Raw genomic sequence first — 9,150 nt, 5'->3', positions numbered from 1 at the left:
GAAAGTTTGCACCTAAATCACCGCTATACAAAGAGCTCACCGTTTCAGATTCCGTTTACAAACATTATTTTTTAATAAAACTGGTATTTAACAAACATACTTTCCCACATGACACATGATACCTTCTGTATAAAGAGTAAAATACACTGAAAGTAACAGAAATATCGACTTACCGGAGATAAAAAAGTTTCTTTCCACTGCTGCAAGCAACCAAAGTTACGCCGTCGCCATGGCAACAGAGCCCGCTGTATGGAAGGCCAGGAGTGTCACTATTTTTAAACAAACAGCGATACCCAATAATTAAATTACTTAATGTTTGTGATAATAATTAATTTTTTAATTTAATAATTTATATATTTACACACACACACACACACACACACACACACGCACACGCACACACGCACGCACACCACATTTTGATGAAATGGGTGAAAAATACCCTGCTGTGTAATTTGCTAGAGTGCAAAGCTTAACCTATTTTTAAAATGTAATTTTTGCAAACATCATATATATATATATATATATATATATATATATTTTTAGTAATACGTCTACAACAATATGCTCTTAATTCAAGTTGATAAAAGCCTTTTTTAAATCACATAGTTCATTATTCGTGCATGCGTCCTCCCAGAACTCTGCTTTCTTTTCTTTTTTTAATCATATCCACTTACTTACACTGCAATAAATGGATCCTAAGGAGTTAAGAAAATCTAGAAAATGAAAAGCAAGTGGAATTTTTTTTGTATCTAATGTAGTGTAGACTGATTTTAATTAGGGGGGTGGATCAAATTTTGGTTCTATTTAAAGTGGGTTGGATCGGGGAAGGAATTTAATTATTGACGGGTTTGGGCGGATGCAGGTTTAAAAAATGGAACCTGTACAGGACTCTGACACACACAAGCAAGCTATGTGTTTGTGTGTGCGTGTGTTTCTCCATCATTAATTTGTCAATCGTCTTTTATCTGTCAGCAGCTGTAACACAGAAATTCTCCCTTGGGGATAAATAAAGTACGCTGTCTCACTATCAATCACGTTAAATGTTTAGGTTCTCATCCATTCTATGCAATGCCATCGGAGAGGCGTTTGATCTGTCCCACATTAATTCTGTGTTGTGACAACGACCCCAAACATCCAGTCAGTCAGAGTTATAAGGAAGTATCTTCAGCAACAAGAAAAACAAGGAGTGCTGCAACAGATGGTTTTGGCCTCCTGATCTCAATATCATGGAGTCAGTCTGGGGTTCCACGAAGAGACAGAAGCAGCTGAGACACTAATAATCATACATAGTTGATAATAGATCAAATAATAGAAGAGAAATATACAGCAACAACAACAAAACAATGAATTGGTCTTATCACATCTTATCACATCTAGTAGATAGAAGATTTCATGTTTAAAGGAGGGCAAATTTACTAAAAAAATGAAACATTTCCATATAATTAGACACATAAAAACAAAATAATAATAGCAGTAATCCAACAACAATATGGTACTGGCCAAGTTCTATATTAAAAAACCTTTACAAAGCATCTGCATGAGAAATATAAAGGTTTTCTTGGTAAGGAGTTCATATAAATCAGCATCTTGCACAAACTCACAGTATATCAGGAGTTGTTGAAAAAGAGAAACGTTTTCATCTCACTACAGCTGGGATGGAAACTCGGTCAGTGTGGATGTGGATGTGATTCTTTTCTTCAAAGAGAATTTCTAATAAAGTTTCACGTTCATGGTGGAAATCAACAGCAGCTGAGAGGCTGTTTCCTGTCCGTCTGTGTTACATGTTCACCGAGTGTCTGGTTTTAATTTTCTGTGAAATTTTAGACTCTTTGAGATTTCGGCTTGTTTGTTCCTCTCATTCTAATTAGCTTCAAGTGTGATTTGTCCATTAAGCGGCACTGTTTCTGAAGAGAAGAGTGAGACTTAAACTCTGCTTTTATGGCGCTTGCACAAGTGGAGACTAATAACAACGACTTAATTGCAAACTGCTGGTGGTCTGATAAACTCGTCATGTGTTACATAGCAAGAGGTCATCAAAATGTCGTGTTTCTGCTTCAGATTAAGTCATCTTAAAGTAAAATATATTCCTTTCTTCTCTGCAATAAACTTTTCTCTTTTCTTCTATTATTGCTTCGACTAAAACCAGTACTTTTACTGCTACAAGTCCACAACAAAACTACAGCAGCAACTTTTTATTATTTTTATTATTGGTTTCATGAATTTGTAACTATCCACTTAATTACACCCATATGTAATTGCTTCAATATTTTTATATTAACGATGGGAAAAATGACTGCATGTAGGGTGAAAGTGTGTGTAAGTAGTGTATTAGTTGAGATTCAGTTGTGTTTTCAGATTTGGGGGTTGTGAGTGCCCAGAAACACTCAATAATGGAGCACTTTAGGATTTGTATTTAATAGCAGCTCTAACTTAATCATTCACATATCTTTAATAGTAAGAGTTCAATCAATTTGTGTATCAAATGCTGCAGTTCCTCTAACGGCCACTAGATGGTGCTTCCAAAAAACCAACAAACAATCATTGTATTGCATTGTAAGTTAATGGGAAAACTGCAAATCAATACAAAAAAACACAAAGTAAATATATTGTTCACCCATAAAGTTTAGCTCATTGATTTAACTTTATTAAAAGTGTTTCTTAGTGATGATGAAGCTGGGATGCACATTGAACACATCTATAGGCAGCTGGTGTATTTAATAGCAGCACTAACTTAATCATTCATATATCTTTAATAGTAACAGTCCAATCAATTTGTGTGCAAAAGTATCACATGCTGCAGTTCCTCTAACGGCCACTAGATGGTGCTTCCAAAAACCAACTAACAATCATTGTATTGCATTGTAAGGTAATGGGAAAACTGCACACTTTTTCTAAAGAAGCACAAATAAATATATTTTTAGCTCATTGATTTAACATCATTAAACACATCTATGGGCAGTTGGTGGTACAATAGCAGTTTGCTGGAAGATTTTCTAAATATAAATAATGTATTATTGTCAGAGGTGGAAAGAGTACTGAAATATTTGACTCAAGTAAAAGTACCACTACTTTGATGAAATTTTACTTGAGTACAAGTAAAAGTACTGGTCTAAAAATATACTCAAGTAAAAGTAAAAAGTAGCTTGTCAAAAAAATACTTTGAGTAAAAGTTACTTAGTTACTTTTATAACGGGGGTGGGTGGGTGGGGGGGTGGCTGTAGGACAAAGTGATGGCTCATAAATCTCTAACTAGTTGTTTTAATTAAAGATAAAGGTATACATTTACAAATTCAGCTTCAATGACAAAATATGTTGACACACAACATTTAAAACATTTATGGAGATATGTGTCATTTTAGTGAAGACCATCCCATAAAACATTTTCAAATAACACAACCATTAGATTGAAGGTGGCATAATTGTGGATTCTGTAAACCCGGAGCGATTTTAGACTTTTTTTTTTTTTTTGGATTTTCTAACGCCACTAAATTTGATCTCAGCACCCCTAAAAATAAATGATAAACCCTCCATAGTCTCTAAATATTGTGTGGGAAACACTGAATGATTATTGGGGTTTTTTAAAACACTTGCAGGGCATTGAATGTCAAATTCTCATTAGGAGCTGAGCCCCTCTAAAGCTCTGATCCTAGTCCTACAATCACCCTGCTGTAAACCAACAGTCATACTGCATATCTATGAATCACTACGGGTCAAAGTCACAAGAGCAATAACTTTTCTTTACATTACCCAAAGAAGACCAAACTTTTAAGTACCCATGTGTAAAAGGCTGTGCCCCTGTGCAGCTTTCGCTTAATTCTCTCATTTCCGACGCTGTCCTTTTCACGTGAACGCATCATGCTCAATGCTTCGTCCTACACGAAGAGTGAGACAGATGACAGCACAACGTCTAATGGACATTTCTTTTAGAGTTTGTTGTGTTGTGTTAGAGTTTATATGTCGCTATGAGAGCTAGCTGCCAGGTGTAACAGGCTGCATGAATGTTAAGTCATTGTATCATGCTGGTTAATGATTCTGTACGATACTCTTTGCTTTAAAAAAACATTCGGCCAACATTTTTTACTCAGTAACGGATGTGATTTAAAATGTAGCGAAGTACAATACTTCACACAAAACATACTTAAGTAAAAGTAAAAGTACAGATTTTTAAAACTACTTTAAAAAGTACAAGTACACAAAAAATCTACTCAATTACAGTAACGTGAGTAAATGTAATTCGTTACTTTCCACCTCTGATTATTGTCCACGAATATCATGTACAGAGCCAAACCTACAATGAAGTTTGATCTGTAGCACAAGAAGCTAACGAAGCACTTTAAACTGAACCATGTTCCAGCATTACACAGAACTACTCATGCTGAGACTGAAAACATGATGATACCGGTTATTAGTCTTTGGAGAACACATCACTGCAGTCGCTCTGAAATGTAGTGGAGTGGAAGTTTAAAGTAACATCAAATGGAAATACTCAAGGAAAGTACAAGTACCTCAAAATTGTACTTCAATACAGTACTTTTTCATTTAACTGAAAACCAGGAGGACTTCTTTCTCTTGCAATTCATCCAGATGGAATATTTGATATCTACTGTGTTGCGCAAAGCTTCTAAGCTGTGACGATCGGGATGTGTGTTTGTGTGTGTGTGTGTGTGTGTCTTGGACAGAGCCCATTATCTGCCTGCATGGTTCAAGTCACGTAGAGCCTGCAGCTGTTTATCTCTGCGTGCTCTCTTACAAACAAACAACACACAAACATACTGGTAGACGCATGTCTCCACTGTTGTTCAATTTATGTTGCAAAATAAAAAAAATACAGACTTCTATTTAAGACCCAATTTAACTCTAACATGGAATTAATCTCAACTCTGGGGTCATGAATTCATTTAAACCAGTCAGTCAGTCTGAGAGAAAGTCAAAGGGCAAAGCAGCTTCTTGCTCTTCCACTTGAGCTTCTCAGCAGGATAGATAGATAGATAGATAGATAGATAGATAGATAGATAGATAGATAGATAGATAGATAGATAGATAGATTGTTGGATGGATAGATGGATGGATGGATGGAGAGAGAGAGCGAGAGAGCGATAGATAGATAGATAGATAGATAGATAGATAGATAGATAGATAGATAGATAGATAGATAGATAGATAGACAGTGGTGGACAGTAACAAAGTACATTTACTTGAGTACAGTTTTTGAGTATCTGTACTTTTACTTTCACTCCACTACATTTGAAGGACAGATACTTTTTACTCCACTACATTTCTGTTGATGCTCTTGTTACTCGCTACTTTTAAGCTTTCGTCAGCTGATGATTTGGTTTTTTTTTTGTGCAAAATTCTGAGAAAATAAACTGTTTATGCTGATTTGCGTATGGTTCGTCTTAGTCGTATTGCCGTACCTGTACTACGTCATGCCATGCGGAGAAATGGAGAAAGAAGCTGGAGAAACTCCCACCGAGCAGATCTGTACTTTTACTCAAGTAGTGAAGTTGTGTCCTCTGTTCACCTCTGTAGATAGATTACGTTTTATGTTTAGATGTAAAAGGAGATGAATGGATAAACATCTGTAGGTGTGGTTGTAACTTCCTCACGTTTTTTAAAGACAACACAACATGAACAGCATGTGTTGCTGCCACAAACATCTTCCATTCAGACATAACACAGGCTACGTGTCACAGGCAGATGTTTAAACCTCTGCTGCTTCACAGCTGATCACAGATTGTGGTGCAAAGCTCCAGGATCATCTCGGGTAAACAAAAAAAAGAAAGTACATTGGAGAAGAATTCGTTTTGGACACCGAACGTAAGAACTGTAGACGTCAAAATCTAAGCTCATCAAATGCCCAAACATTATTTAAAGCAGCTATAATCAATATTTGACTCTGCAGCTCGGCTATACGAAGCTTTATAGTGAGTTTCAGCTCATTGTTTAACTGTCCAGCTGCAAGAAAGCTGTAAAAAGCCCCACTGTACACGACCTGCTTAGCACCAGATGGCAAACAGACACAGTTAGCTGTAGACTAGCTGGTGAACATAGTGGAGCATTTAACAGTTAAAGAGTCAGATATTTCCCTCAGGAGTTGCTAGAGAGCAAAAACAGAACCAAAACAGAATTGAACAACGGTGCATTTTATTGTTGATAAAAAAAATCTATATTTTTATATATCAGAGAAACAATGTGACAATTTCCTGTTTCAGTCAGTGTTGTGTTGACAGCTGGGCCCCAGTGTCCAAAACAGTAGTTATTGCAGGTTTAAAACTCACTTTTAACATTTATAACATTGTAAAGAAATATATTTTACCCCTATAAACATTAAATCATAGTTTTCATAATGTTTTCTGTGGTCTACAAAACTGCCAACTTGTTTTTTGGGGGTTTTTGCAACTTTATTTGTATTGATTTGTTCATTTAAAAAGAACATAGCACAGGGTCTTGACTTATGCAATGGTTTAGTCTAGTTTTATGCAACTAACAATTATTTTCAGTTTCAATTAATCTGTTGATTAATTTCTCGATTAAACTTGATTAAATTACTTGTTTTGACTATAAAATGTCAGAAAATGGTGAAAATGTTGATCACTATTTCCCAAAGGCCAACATGACAGCCTCAAATGTTGTTTTGTCCACAATCCAAAAATATTCAGTTTACTGTCATAAAGGATTATAGAAAACATTTGAGATGTTTGAATCATATCATTTTGACTGTTTTCTCTTTAAAAATGCCTTAAAGAGACGAATCAATTATGAGCTTTACATGTTTTCCAGTATTTAGTTTATTTCATTGGTAATTGCAGCCCAGTTGTCCTTTGTCCAAAGGTTTGCCTGCAGCCATTTCCATGTCATGACTTTCTTGTCAGCTGCCAAAAGTACTTTGAAGGACATGATTGTCCCTGAGAGACACTTTTCTTATAAACTACAACTTTGGCATCACAAAGTATCATCTCATGTTCTTCCAGCAAACCCTCTCATGGGTATCTGGAGTTGGACGTCATAGTTTAGCTTTCCCATATACAACTCTTGTAAAAATGGGTGACTTCTTCACAAAAGCTATTAAAAAACATTGTGGAAACCTTCCTGACATGTAATAAAAATGTTTTAGAAAAATGTCACTTTGATGGCTGAGACTTTTAACTAGATGGTGGAACTGTGTGAAACCGACAGAAAGAAAGAAATCTCCTGTTAAAATACATTTAAATCAGAAAGTAAGGAAATGGTTTCAGAGATAAACAATAAACTCTGACAGGGAGCAGGACTTGGTGGTGTAATAAACTGAATCTGGAGTCTGGCATCGCATCAGTTCAAACACTCCTGTAAAGTCAAATTTGCCGTTCAAAAGCAGTATTAAATTTTACTGCCTCAATTTCCACAACATTGTTTTTATCAACTAATTCCTAAGTGGGAAAAACGTAGTTAAAGTTCAGAGTCACTTCATGGCAGTGTTTACGAGATGTTCCACTGTAACCTACTGAAAGACCTGAAGAGGAGGAGGGAGGAGAGGAGAGGAGAGGAGAGGAGAGGAGGTGACGAGAACGGGGGAAAAAAGTGTGAAGAGGCAGCCAATGAGAGAGAGGGATGATATTGGAGGGAGGAGAAAGAGGAAATGAAGAGGAGAGAGAAGGAGGAGGGGGAGACACGGCTATCAGAGAGAGAAAGTCAGACTTTATTAGTTTTGTCTCAGCCATACAGAGCACAGTCGTCTCTTATTCGTCCTCTTTCACACTGAAGCTAAAACTTCTCTTGCTTTTCATTTGTCTAAAAGCAACAGAAGGACATAAAGAGACATAAAGAGGTGAGATTTCTTTTACATTTTTCTCTTGTTGCTTGAATATTTCATCCAGATGCAAATTTGTTTTTCGAGGAAGAGGAATTTATTTCCAAAAGACGGAAAATTGTTTGAATGAGATATATTTAACAAAACTGTACAGAATCTATATCTAAAAATATTTACTTTAAGTCCATTTTGTCCTGTTAAACTATGTGGTTGGATTGTGACGAGTCACAAGAAGTTTAATTTATCATGTCTTTTAGTTTTTACAATAAGGAAAATTACATGTAGACAAGCCATAACTGCTTTTGTCCTGCTGCAATGATTCGTTGATTAGTTGCCAACTATTGAAGCTTCTTATATGTGGATATTCTCTGGTTTATTTACTTCTATGACAGTAAAGTATCTTTGAGTTGTGGACAAAAGGTTGTACCTTGGACTTGAGCCCACTGATGCTAACATTCTTTCAAAATAAACAGATAAAAAGATAAAAACATTTAACGATTTACAGTCCAATCCATCCAGAGTTTGATTTTGTAACAAGAACATTTATGAAATGAAACTGAGGGAGATGCTGGTTAACCCTGTTTTAATCAATATTTCTATCAATATTGAACTATAGATTCAGCAGGTGGACAGAAACACGACTCCTTATGAGTGATAGTGTTGCTCTGTAAGTGCTGAATGTGGAAATAAGCAACTGTTTGCTTTTAAGTTGTTTCTGCTGCAAATCATCTGTCATGTGTCGTCACATTTAGAAAACAGACTTTCCACAATGTTTTAACATGTTTTTAACTATAAAAAACAAATAAAATGGTATAATTAGTAACAGTGCTATCTGTCATTCTGTTGCTAATCAATCACTTACTTCGTTTGCATCTTGCTTTCCAGATTTTCTCACCAGGTTCATCAGAACACCAGGAACACCTTCTCTCCTGTCTGGTCCCATCTCACGCCAACCGCGAGAACATACTTGAAAGCTGAATCTGGAGTCACAGCTTTTTCACACATTTTGGAACTTGTTTTGGAATCATACGAGGTTCTAGAACTGGTTCCGGAATCAGACGAGGTTCTAGAACTGGTTCCGGAATATGTCCTGCAGTCAGACCAGGTTCCAAACCGGGTTCCAAACCGGGTTCTAGAAGCATAGCAGGTTCCAGAGTGGGCTCCAGATACACAGTGGGTTCAGGATTCAGTTTGGGAGTCTCTGGGGTTGTTTCTGGGGTCAGAGCAGTGGATCCAGATCTAATAATGGGTTCCAGAGTTCCCTCCATGTTTACTGTGCTGCTGGTCATCTGGTGTTTGGCGTTTTCCAATCCGGTTGGTTGCCACAGTAACAGTAACGTCTCATCTGAGCTGTCTTTATC

This window comes from Scomber japonicus, chromosome 22 (genome assembly GCF_027409825.1).
Source record: "Scomber japonicus isolate fScoJap1 chromosome 22, fScoJap1.pri, whole genome shotgun sequence".
In the NCBI taxonomy this organism is placed as follows: Eukaryota; Metazoa; Chordata; class Actinopteri; order Scombriformes; family Scombridae; genus Scomber; species Scomber japonicus.
Note: the sequence above shows the minus strand (reverse complement) of the source record.